Genomic DNA, 13,587 nt, shown 5'->3' with positions numbered 1-13,587 from the left:
AGGTAAATTCACCTTAACATAACCACAAAATATAACTTTATACCACTAAGATTAGCAAATATTTTTTAAAACAGTATTTATTGCTAGCAGAGATAGGAGATGAAAACATAAATTGTTACCATCTTTGTAGAATGTTGAAAGAAATCTGGCAAGAGCAATTAAAAGTAAACATACCAGGGCGCCTGGGTGGCTCAGTCAGTTGCGAGTCTGCCTTCGGCTCAGGTCGTGATCCCAGAGTCCTGGGATTAGGCCCCACATCAGGCTCGGTGCTCAGCGGGGAACCTTCCTCTTCCTCTCCTCCTTCCCCTGCTTGTGCTCTCTGTCAAATAAATAAATAAAATCTTTTTTAATAAATTAAGAAAAGAAAAAAGAAAAACAAATAAAAGTAAACATACCCCCTGCCAAAAAAAGTAAACATACCATTTGACACTGAATTCCTGCTTCTGGTCATACTTCCCATTGAAAAAATTCTCAGTTAATATGAACATAAGTATATAGATGATTAATATGAAATTATTTGTAGTGGCAAAAGATAAAAATGAGTTTTTCTTTCACTGGGAAGTAGAAAGATAGAAAAAGAAGAGGATTAAGAATACAATGGACTCTGAAAAACAAACTGAGGGTTCTAGAGGGGAGAGGGGTGGGGGGATGGGTTAGACTGGTGACGTTATTAAAGAGGGCACATACTGCATGGAGCCCTGGGTGTTATATGCAAACAATGGATCATGGAACACTACATCAAAAACTAATGATGTAATGTATGGTGATTAACATAACATAAAAAAAAAGAAAAGGAGTACACTTATCTCACCCTGCCGGTAGCGCTCTCGCAAACATGGTGAACGTTCCTAAAACCGCCAGACTTTCTGCAAGAAGTGTGGCAAGCACCAGCCCCACAAAGTGACACAGTACAAGAAGGGCAAAGATTCTCTTTATGCCAAGGGAAAGCAGCATTATGACAGGAAGCAGAGTGGCTATGGTGGGCAGACTAAGCCGATTTTCCAGAAAAAGGCTAAAACTACAAAGAAGATTGTGCTGAGGCTTGAATGTGTTGAGCCCAATTGCAGATCTAAGAGAATGCTGGCTATTAAGAGATGCAAGGATTTTGAACTGGGAGGAGATAAGAAGAGAAAGGGCCAAGTGATCCAGTTCTAAGCTTCATATTTTGTTAATATTATGAAGACAATAAAATCTTGAGGTTATGTTCACTTCAAAAAAAATAAGTAAATAAAAAAGAACACACTTACCTCTTTTTTCACAACGGGTTTGCCACCAGAACACAGGTGTAGTGACAACAACCACTAAACCTAAAGCAAAATGGGAAAGGAAAAGACTCACATCAACATCATCCTCTTTGGACACATAGATTCAAGCAAGTCTACTACTGCTGGTCATCTGATTTACAAATGTGGTGGGATTGACAAAAGAACTATTGAAAAATTTGAGAAGGAGGCTTCTGAGATGGGAAAGGGATCCTTCAAGTGTGCTTGGGTCTTGGATAAACTAAAAGCTGAATGTGAACATGGTATCACCATTGATATCTCCCTGTGGAAATTCGAGACCAGCAAGTATTATGTAACCATCATTGACTTTATCAAAAACATGATCACAGGCACATCTCAGGCTGACTGTGCTGTCCTGATTGTTGCTGCTGGTGTTGGTGAATTTGAAGCAGGTATCTCCAAGAATAGGCAGATCCGTGAACATGCCCTTCTGGCTTACACACTGGGTGTAAAACAACTAATTGTTGATGTTCACAATATGGATTCCACTGAGCCACCCTACAGCCAGAAGAGACATGAGGAAATCATTAAGGAAGTCAGCACCTACATTAAGAAAATTGGCTACAATCCCAACACAGTAGCATTTGTGCCAATTTCTGGTTGGAATGGTGACAACATGCTGGAGCCAAGGGCTAACATGCCTTGGTTCAAGGAATGGAAAGTCACCCATAAAGATGGGAATGCTAGTGAAACCACATTGCTTAAAGCTCTGGATTGCATTCTGCCACCAACTCGTCCAGCTGACAAGCCCTTGCATCTGCCTCTCCAGGATGTCTACAAAATTGGTGGTATTGGTACTGTCCCTGTGGGCTGAATGTAGACTGGTATTCTTGAACCTGGCATGGTGGTCACCTTTGCTCCAGTCAATGTTACAACTGAAGTAAAGTTTGTTGAAATGCACCATGAAGCTTTGAGTGAGGCTCTTCCTGGGGACAATGTGGGCTTCAATGTCAAGTACGTATTGTCAAAGATGTTCATCGTGACAACATGGATGGTGACAGCAAAAATGACTGACCGATAGAAGCCGCTGGCTTCAGAGCTCAGGTGATTATCCTGAACCATCCAAGCCAAATCAGTGCTGGATATGCATCTGTGTTGGATTATCACACAGCTCACATTGCTTACAAGTTTGCTGAGCTGAAGGAGAAGATAGATCGTCGTTCTGGAAAAAAGGTGGAAGACAGTCCCAAGCTCTTGAAATCTGGTGATGCTGCCATTGTTGATATGGTTCCTGGCAAGCCTATGTGTGTTGAGAGCTTCTCTGACTATCCTCCTCTGGGCTGTTTTGCTGTTCGTGACATGAGACAGACGGTTGCTGAGGGTGTCATCAAAGCAGTGGACAAGAAGGCAGCTAGAGCTGGCAAGGTCACCAAGTCTGGCCAGAAAGCTCAGAAGGCTAAATGAATATTATCCCCAATACCTGCCACCCCAGTCTTAATCCGTGGTGGAAGGACGGTCTCAGAACTGTTTGTGTCAATTGGCCATTTAAGTTTAATAGTAAAAGACTGGTTAATGATAAAGCATCATAAAACCTTCAGAAGGAAAGGAGAATATTTTGTGGACCATTTGTTGTGTGTGTGTGTGGCGGTTTTAAGTTAGTAGTTTTTTAAAGTCAGTACTTTTTAATGGAAATGACTTGACCAAAAGTCTGTCATAGATGGGCACCTGGCTGGCTCAGTCATTAAATGTCTGCCTTCGGCTCAGGTCATGATGCCAGGGTCCGGGGATCAAGCCCCGCATCGGGCTCCCTGCTCAGCAGGAAGCCTGCTTCTCCCTCTCCCACTCCCCCTGTTTATGTTCCCTCTCTCAGTGTGTCTCTATCAAATAAATAAATAAAATCTTTAAAAAAAATCTGTCATAGAATTTTGAGACCCATTAAAACAAAAGTTTAATGAGAAAAAAGAGTACATTTACCTTGATGAGCACTGAGTAACACATAGAATTGTTGAATCATTGTATTACACACCGAAAACTAACATAACACTGTATGTTAATTATACTTAAATAAAAAATCTTATTTTTTAAAGAAAAGCACAGATCCCATAAACAATGAGAAAAACCAGGATCAACTAAAAATTATACCTTTTCTTGACCCCATTGGAGAAGTTGGAATAACCAGAGATGGATAGGCCCCTCCCAGGAGAGACAAAATAGACTGACTAGCTTGTGACAGAGCACAGGGAGAGGAGCTGGCTATTCCAGCTACTCTCATGGGTTCATTTGGAGGCTCTTTTTCACAGAACCTCATCAGGGGCTCACAAGAATACTGGTGACAGGGCAGGGGAACAGAGCAAACCCCCCTCACACACCGGCTTTGCAGTCAGATATTCGGGAGGGGATTAGGAACTGCAGTGGAAAGGGCACAGAGCGTCACCACCCCTGATCCCCTGCCACAGACATTTTTGTCATTTCAAACTAAAGCCTTAAGCTTCTAAAAAGGTATTTAAAATACTGTTACCTGCAGGGTACACATCAAGACCCATGGTAGCTGGTGAAAGGATAGAAGGAAAAACAAAACAATTCCACTACTGATGGGAAAGCAAATAATAATTAATAATAAATAATAATAATAATAATAATGGGTCCTAGACCCCTTATTGATGCCATTAAAGTTACTTACCACTGGAGAGTAAATCAGAAAATCTCTTTTATACAAGATTTTCCACAGATACAAAGAAGGGTTTGGTTGCCATGGAGAGGAGATACCAGGAAGCCAGGAAAGTCCCACCCGAAGACCCAGGCATGCTGGGCCAGCTTAAGAGGCTGGATCAGAATTATCGAGACAAGCCTGGCAAAGCACTGAGAACTGTAGTCTAGCAGTGGGGGAGGGGGCAGAACTTAGAGACAGACCTTCCTGTGTGCAAGTGTAGGTAGGCTAGAAGTAAGAGTAGAACACAAACACCAAGAAAAGCCCTCTGGCACCACAGCTACTTCCCTAAGCCCAAGGCTGCAATAGTGAACACTTGAGAATGTTTTTGGTAACAGGTTTATTGAAATACAGCTCACACACATACAATTCATCAACTTAAAGTGTACAATTCAGTTAATTTTACTACATTTACAGTCTTGTGCAACCATCACCACAATCAATTTTAAAACATTTTTATCTCCCCAAAAAGAAACTCCATACCATTTAGATACCCCCAACTCTTCCATCTCAATGACCCCCACCACCAACTCTAAGACAATCACTAATTTACTTTTTGCCTCTATGAATTTGCCAATTCTGGACATTCTGTATAAATGGAATCATATAATTTGATCATTAATTGTGGCCTTTTGAGACTGACTTCTTTCAGCATGTTTTCAAGGTTCATCTATGTCACAGCATGTATCAGTACTTCATTACTGTTTATGGCCAATAAATAAATATACCACATTTTGTGTATCATTTCATCAGTTGGTGAGCATGAGTTGTTCTCATTGTTCTCACTTTTAGCCCATCATGAATAATGCTGCTATGAATGTTCACATACAATTTTTTAAAGATTATATATATATTTGAGAGAGAGACCATGAGCAGAGGGGGGAGAGGGAGAAGCAGACTCCCCACTGAGCAGGGAACCCAATATGGGGCTTGGTCCCAGGACTCTGAGATCTTGACTTGAGCCGAAGGCAGGTGCTTAACCTACTGAGCCACCCAGGTGCCCCTCATATACAATTTTTGTATGAATATATATTGTTTTGTGGGACGTATATACTTAGGCATGGAATTGCTGGGTTATATGGTAATTCTATGTTTAATTTTTTGAGGAACTGCCAAAATATTTTCTATAATGCCTGCATTATTTCCATTCCCACCAGCAGTGTATGGGGGTTCCGATTTATCTACAACCTTGCCAAAACGTATTATCAGTCTTTAAGATTGCAGCCATTCTAGTTGATGAGAAATGGTATCTCATTTTGGTTTTGATTTGCATTTTCCAAGTGACTAATGATGTTGAGCATCTTTACGTATATTTATCATCCATTTATATGTCTTCATTGGGAAAATAACTATATAAATACTTTGCCCATTTTTAATTGGTTATTTGCCATTTTATTATTGAGTTATAAGAATATTTTATATGTTTTATATATAACTCTGTCATTTTATGTTTCATATATAACTCCAGTATATAACTTGCAAACATTTTCTCCCATTGTATGGGTTATCTTTTACTTTTTTCCCAGCTTTATTCAGATACAATTTACTTGTATATATTGTGAAATGTTTACCCCAATAAGGTTAGTTAACACATCCTTCACCATACATAATTACAGTTTTATTCTTGTTGGTGCTATGGTTAGAACACTAAAGTTCTACTCACATAGCAACTTTCAAATATACAATGCCATATTATTAACTATAGTCGATGCTGTACCTTAGATCCTCAGAACTTATTCATCTAATAACTGAAAGTTTGTACCCCACGACTAATGATCTCACTTCCCATTCCTCAGCCCCTGGAAATAATCATTCTATTCTATATTTCTATGAGTTTGATATATTTAGATTCCACATTTAAGTGAGATCATTCAATTCTTTCTGTGTATTACTTATTTCACTTAGTATAATGATGTCAAGGTCCATCCATGTTGTCACAAATGATAGGATTTCCTTTCTTATGGCTGAATAATATTCCATTATATAAATACAGATCACATTTTTTTACCCATTCATCCATGAATGGACACTCAAATTGTTTCCATCTCTTGGCTATTGTGAAGAATGCTGCAATGAATATAGGAGCACAGATACCTCTTCAAGATAGTTATTTCAGTTTTTTTGGGGGGGGGGGGCATATACCTAGGAGTGGGATTGCTGAGTCATATGGTAGTTCTATTTTTAAGTTTTAGAGGAACATCCATACTGTTTTCCATAGTAGCTGCACCAATTTACATTCCCAAGAACAGTGCACAAAGTGTCGTTTTCTCCACATGCTCACCAATGTTTGTTATTGCTTGTGTATATGATGACAGCTATTCTAACAGGGATGAGGTGATATCTCGTTGTTATGATTTGCATTATCTGAATATTAGTGACATTGAGCATCTTTTTATATACTTGTTGGCTGTTTGTGTATTTTCTTTGGAGAAATGTTTATTCAGGCCCTCTGCCCATGTTTGTTTGTTTTTTTAAAAATTTTTATTAAAACATTATGTATTATTTGTTTCAGAGGTACAGGTCTGTGATTCACCAGTCTTACACAATTCACAGTGCTCACCATAGCACATACCCTCCCCAATGTCCATCACCCAGCCACCCCATCCCTCCTATCCCCCACCACTCCAGCAACCCTCAGTTTGTTTCCTGAGATTAAGAGTCTCTTATGGTTTGTCTCTCTCTCTGGTTTCATCTTGTTTCATTTTTCCCCCCCTTCCCTATGATCCTCTGCCTTGTTTCTCAATTTCCACATATCGGTGAGATCATATAATTGTCTTTCTCTGATTGACTTATTTCGCTTAGCATGATACTCTCTAGTTCCATCCATATCGTTGCAAATGGCAAAATTTCTTTTCTTTTTTTTTTTTTTTTTTTGATGGCTGCCTCTGCCCTTGTTTTAATCAGATTATATGTGGATTTTTGTTGTTTCATCGTGGGTTGGGGGGGTTGTTTTGTTTTTGTTTTTATTTGCTATTGAGTTGTATGAGTTCCTTAAATATTTTGGATATTAAATCCTTATCATATAAATGGTCTGCAAATATTTTCTCCCATTCCATGATTGCATTTTCATTTTGTTGATTATTTCCTTTGCTGTACAGAAGAGTTCAGTTTCATGTAGTCCCATTTGTGGATTTTTGCTTTTGATGCTTTTGCTTTTGGTACCATAACCAAAAAATCATTGCCAAGACCAATGTCAAAAATCTTTATCCATATATCCATATCCATTCTTCTAGGAGTTTTAGTTACAGGTCTTATGTTCAAGTCTTTAATACATTTTGGATTAATTTTTGTAAGTGGTATTATATAGGGGGTCAATTTCATTCTTTTGCATATGAATATCCAATTTTCCCAACATCATTTACTAAAGAGACTATCCTTTACCCATTGAGTAGTCATGGCTCCCTTCTCAGATATTAGTTAACCATATATGTGTGTCTTTATTTCTGAGCTTATAGTTTGAATCAGGAAGTGTGATGCCTCCAGCTTTGTTCTTTCTCAAGATTGCTTTGGCTATACAGGGTCTTATGTGGTTCCATATGAATTTTAGGATTTTTTTCCATTTCTGTGAAAAATAGGAATTTTGATAGGGATTGCATTGAATCTATAGATGTCTTTGGGTAGTATGGACATTTTAACAATATTAACTCTTCAGATCCATGAAAAAGGGGATATCATTGCATTTATTTGTATCTCCTTCAATTTTGTTTTTCATCAATGACATAGTTTTCAGTGTGATTGCTCACTTCCTTGGTTAAATTTATTCCTGAGTATTTTAGTTTCTGAAGTTATTGTAAATGGGATTGTTTTCTTTATTTCTTTTTCAGATAGTTCATTGTTAATGTATAAAAACACAACTGATTTTGTATGTTGATTTTATACCCTGAAACTATTGAACTTGTTCCTTAGTCCTAACAGTTTACTGCAGAGTCTTTAGCATTTCCTATACACAACATCATGTCATTAGCGAATATAGACAATTTTCTTCTTTCTTTCTGATTTGGATACCTTTTTTTTTCTTGCCTGATTGCTTGGGATAGGGGTTCCAGTACTATGTTGAATAGGAGTGGGAAGAGTGGGCACACTTGTCTTCCTAATCTTCGAGGGAAAGCTTTCAGCCTTTTATTATTGGTTATAATGTTAGGTATGGTTTTGTCATATATGGTCTTTATTGTGTTGAGGTATGTTCCTTCTATAACCAATTTGTTGAGCATTTACATAATAAATGGATGTTTTATTTTGTCAAATGTTTTCTTTTCATCTGTTGAGGTGGTCATATGATTTTTGGTCTTTCATCCTATTAATGTGATGTATCACATTTATTGATTTGCATATGTTGAACCATCCTTGCATTCCAGGGATTAAATCCTGCTTGGTCATGGTATATGATACTTTTAATGTGATATTAAATTTGGTTTGCTAGTATTTCTTTCAAATTTTTTGCATCTGTATTCATCAGAAATATTGACCTGTAGTTTTCTTTTAATATGGTATACTTACCTGGCTTTTGTAACAGGGTAATGCTGTTCTCACAAAAAAAAAGTTTGTAAGTATTCTCTCCTCCTCAATTATTTGAAGAGTTTAAGAAGAATTGGTCATAATTATTTAAATGTTTGATAGAATTCACCACTAAAGTCATATGTCCCTGGCCTTTTTTGTTGTCATTGCAAGACATTTGATTAAAGTTTCAATCTCCTTACTTTTAATTGGTCCATTCAGATTTTCTGTTTCTTCATGATTCAGACCTGGTAGATTGTGTTTTTCAAAATCTATCCATTTATTCTAGGTTGTCCAATTTTTTGACATATAATTCTTTATAGTAATCTTCTATGGTCCTTTGTATTTCCATGTAATCTATGTCTCTTCTTTCATTTATAACTATTTAAGTCCTCTGTTTTTTTCTTGGTAAGTCTAGATAAAGGTTTGCAAATTTTGTTTATCTTTTCAAAAAACAAATTCTTAGTTTATTTATCTTTTTTATTGTCTTTCTGGTCTCTATTTATTTCTACTCTTATCTTTGTTATTCCCTTTTCTCTGCTAACTTTGGCTTAGTTCATTCCTTCTTTTCTAGTTCCTCAAGGTGGTAATCAGTATGAACTTCTCCCTTAGCCCTGCTTTTACTACATCTCATAAGATGTCATATATTGTGTTTCATTGGTTTCAAGATTTTTTTTTAATTTTCCTTTTGATTTCTTTTTGACCCATTGATTGTTCAGAAGGGTGTTATTTAATTTCCACATATTTGTGAATTTTTCAACTTTCCACCTGTTATTGGTTTCTATCTTCATACCACTGTGGTCAGATTTATAGCTAAGTGTTTCACTTTGAGGATGCTAATGTAAATGTCATTGTGCTTTTAATTTTGAATCCCGCTTATAAATATTTACTTTGGTATATTTACTTTGTATCATGTAAGCTTGCTATTATTTCTTATTCTTACTAGTTCCAGAAACTTTGTTGTTGATTTTTTAAGGAGATATATATATGTCTGCAAACAAAGATAGTTTTCTTATTTCCCTCACAATCTGTACTTTGGGTCCTTTTCTTGTCTTACTGCATTAGCTAAGACTTCCAATATAATGTTGAAAGAGGTAGTGACAGGAAACATCCTTGCATTTTCCCAAATTAGAGGGGAAGCTTCAGGTTTCTCATTATTAAGTATGGTGTTAGCTGCAGGTTTTTGTAGATATACTTTATCAAATTGAGGAAGGTCCCTTCTGTTCCTAATTACCAAGAATTTGTCATGAATGGGTGTTGGATTTTGTCATATACTTGTTCTGAATCTATTGACATAATCATTTGATTTTCTTCTTTAGCCTGTTGATGTGATGGATTATATTAATTGACATTTGAATACCTCAGATAAACCCCACGTTTTCATGGCATATAATTCTATTTATATATTGTTGGATCTAATTTGCTAATATTTTGTTGAGGAATTTTCATCTGTGTTCATGAGAGATATTAGTCCGTATTTTTCCTTTTTTGTAATGTCTTTTTCTGGTTTTGGTATTAGAGTAATGCTTCTCTCAAGAATGTGTTAGGAAGTATTCCCTCTACTTCTATCTTCTCAAAGAAATTGTAGAGAATTTGTATAATTCCTTCCTTAATTGTTTGTTAGATTCAACAGGGAATCCATCTGGGTCTGGTGCTTTCCGTTATGGAAGTTTATTAATTAGACACAATTCATTTTTCCTTAATATTTTTTTATTGAGATAAAAATGACATACAATATTATATTATTTAAGGTGTACAACATACTGATTCAATATTTGTACATATTGCAAAATGATCACCACAATAAATCTAGTTATCATTTATTACCACATATATTTACAATTCTTTTCTTGTGATGAGAATTTTAAGATCTCCCAGCAACTTTCAAATATACAATACAATAGTATTAATGATAGTCACCATGCTGTAACTTATATTCCCATGTCTTATTTTATAACTGGAAGTTTGTACCTTTTGACTCGGCCCATTTTGCCCCCAATCCCACCCCCCGCTCTGCCTCTGGCAACCACCACTCTGTTCTATTTCTCTAACTTTTTTTCTTTTTTAGATTTCACATATAAGTTAGATGTTAGGGTATTTGTCTTTCTCTGTCTGCCTTTTTTTACTTAGCATAATGTCTTCAAGGTCCATTCATATTGTTGCAAATGGCAAGATTTCTTTCTTTTATGTGGTTCAATAATATACCACTGTATACCTTTACCACATTTTCTTTATCCATTTATCCTTTGATGGACACTTAGGTAGCTTCCATATCTTGACTATTGTAAATAATGCTGTGATAAACATGGGGTGCATATATCTTTTTGAGTTAGTGTTTTTGTTTTCTTTGAATAAGTACCCAGAAGTAGAATTGCTGGATCATATGATAGTTCTCTTTTTAATTTTTTGAGAAACCTCCATACTGTTTTCCATAGTGGCTGCATCTATTTACATTCCTACCAACAATGCACAAGAGTTCCATTTCTCCATATCCTTGTCAACACTTGTTATTTCTTTTTTATAATACTTATTCTAACAGGTCTGAGGTAATCTCTCATTTGGTTTTGATTTGTATTTCCCTGATGATTAGTGATGTCGAGCCTATTTTATTGTACCTGTTGGCCACCTGCCTGTCTTCTTTGGAAAAATGTCTATTCAGATCCCCTGCCTATTTTTTAAATCAGATTGTTTTTCTTGTTTTGGGTTTGTTTTTTTTATGCTATTGAGTTGTATGAGTTCTTTATATATTTTGGACATTAGACCCTTGTCAGATACATGATTTGCAAATATTTCCTCCTTCAGTAAGTTGCCTTTTCACTTTGTTGATGGTTTGCCTTGTTGTGCAGGAGCTTTTTAGTTTTATATGGTCCCACTTGTCTTTTGTGGTTCCATAGAAATTTAGGATTGTTTGTTCTATTTCTGTGAAAAATGCCATTATGATTTTGATAGGGGTTGCACTGAATCTATAGATTGCTGTGGATATTATGGTCATTTTAACAATATTAATTTTTCCAATCCATGAGCATGGAATATCTTTCCATTTATTTATCTCTTCTTCAATTTCTTTCAGTATCTTAGTTTTCATTGTACTGGTCTTTCACTTCCTTGATGATATATCATCTACAAATAGTGACAGTTTTACTTCTTCCTTTCCAATTTAGACACTTTTTTTTTCTTGCCTAATTACTCTGGCTAGGACTTCCAATACTATGGTGAATAAAAGTGGCAAGAGTGAGCATCCTTGTCTTAGTCCTCATCTTGTTTCAGCATTTTGCCATTGAGTATGATGCTAAATGTGGGCTTCATAGACTCAGTTTCTCTAATAGATATAGACCTATTCAGAATATCTATTTCTCCTTGTGTGGGTTTTGGTATATTGTGTCTTTTAAGGAATTGGTCCATTTCATTTTGATTATCAAATTTGTGGGCATAGAGTTGTTCATAGTATTCCTTTACTATCCTTTTAATGTCTGTGGGATTATAGTGATGTCTCCCCTTTCATTTATGATATTCATGATACATGTCCTCTTTTTTTCCTTAGTTAGCCTGGCTAGAGATTTATCAGTTCTATTGATTGTTCAAAGAACTAGTTTTTTGTTTCATTAATTTTCTCCATTGGTTTCCTATTTTCAATTTTGTAGATTTCTGCTCTCACTTTTTTTCTTCTTCTTCTTACTTTGGTTTCAATTTGCTTTTCTTTTTCTAGTTTCCTAAAGTGGAAGCTTAAATATTTGATTTTGGATCTTTCTTCTTTTATTCACTCAATGCTATGAATTTGCCTCTAAACACTGCTTTTGGCACATTCCACAAATTTTGGTAAGTTATACTTTTACCCTCATTTAGTTCAAAATATTTTTAAATTTCACCTGAAATTTCTTCTTTGCCCTGTGTGCTATTAAGAGGTGTGTTGTTTAATTTTCATATATTTTTTTTATTTGTTGCCCTGTTCTTAGTTCCTAGTTTTGTCTTTTGGTTTTTTTCTGCCTTTTGTAATTTTAACTGAGCATTATATGTGTTTCCATTTTCCCTCCTTCTTAGCATATCATTCATACTTTTTTGTTTTACTCTTTTTAGTGGTTGCCCTACAGTTTGCAATATGCATTTACAACTAATCCAACTCCATTTTCAAATAACACTATACTTCATAGGTTGTGCTAATATCTTATAAAAACAAAATTATCCTAATTACTCCCTCCTGTCTCTTTTGCCATTGCTGTTATTCATTTCACTTATATTTGGGGTGTGTGTGTGTGTGTGTGTGTGTGTGTGTGTGTGTGTGTTATACCTTTTGAAGCTATCCCACAATTCTAGCATTGTCTGTTCTGGTCTATTTTCTCTTTGCTTTTAAGTTTTGGCAGTTTCTATTGAGATATCCTCAAGCTCAGAGATTCTTTTCTCAGCCATGACCAATCTATTATTAAGCCCATCAAAAACATCCTTCATTTCTGTTACAGTGTTTTTGATCTTTAGTATTTCTTTTTCTCTTTTCTCTCACAGTTTCCCTCTGCTCATATTTCCTGTCTGTTCTTACATCCTGTTTACTTTATCAATGAAAACCTTAGTATATTAATCTAGTTGTTTTAATTCCAGGTCTGTCAATTTAAACATGCCTGCCTGATTTTGATGCTTTTCCTGTCTCTTAAAATGGATTCTTTGGCCTTTCAGTATGTCTTATAGTTTCTTCTTGATAGGAGGGCATGAGATGTACTAAATAGAAGAAACTTTTATAAATATATTTTTAATTATGTTGGTAAGATGTTAGGATAGGGTAAGTATTCCATAGTCCTATGATTAGGATTCATTCCTTTAGTGAGAGTTTGCCTCTGAACTGTGAACTTCACTAATTCTTTCTAGTTTTTCCTTTCCTTAGATAGAACAGGATGGCTAGAGTAAGCTGGATTTGCAACTCAATTTTTTTTTTTAATGGCAAAGGATTTGGATAAATATTTCACAAATATGATATACAGATTAAAAATAAGCACATGAAAATATGGTCAACACCATTAGCCATTAGGAAAATATAAGTTAGAACTGTGAGTTACAGCTACACATATAATATATTACTTCATTTACAGAATATTCCATAATAGGCAAAATTATTAGGACAGAAAATGTATCAAGGGTTATTATGGGCTGAAGGGTGGTGAAAGAATTGATTAGGCA

The 13,587-nt window shown here is 35.7% G+C and overlaps 2 pseudogenes; both read left to right on the top strand.

Moving 5' to 3' along the window:
- The first annotated feature begins 835 nt into the window (after positions 1–835).
- Positions 836–1,238, top strand: LOC118521566 (large ribosomal subunit protein eL42-like; annotated as a pseudogene).
- Positions 1,239–1,317: 79 nt separating this feature from the next.
- LOC118521557 (elongation factor 1-alpha 1 pseudogene) lies at positions 1,318–2,796 on the top strand (annotated as a pseudogene).
- Positions 2,797–13,587: the final 10,791 nt, after the last annotated feature.

This window comes from Halichoerus grypus, chromosome 3, assembly GCF_964656455.1.
Source record: "Halichoerus grypus chromosome 3, mHalGry1.hap1.1, whole genome shotgun sequence".
Taxonomy (NCBI): Eukaryota; Metazoa; Chordata; class Mammalia; order Carnivora; family Phocidae; genus Halichoerus; species Halichoerus grypus.
The sequence above is the reverse complement of the archived record's forward strand: the minus strand, read 5'-3'. Positions and strand labels throughout refer to the sequence as shown.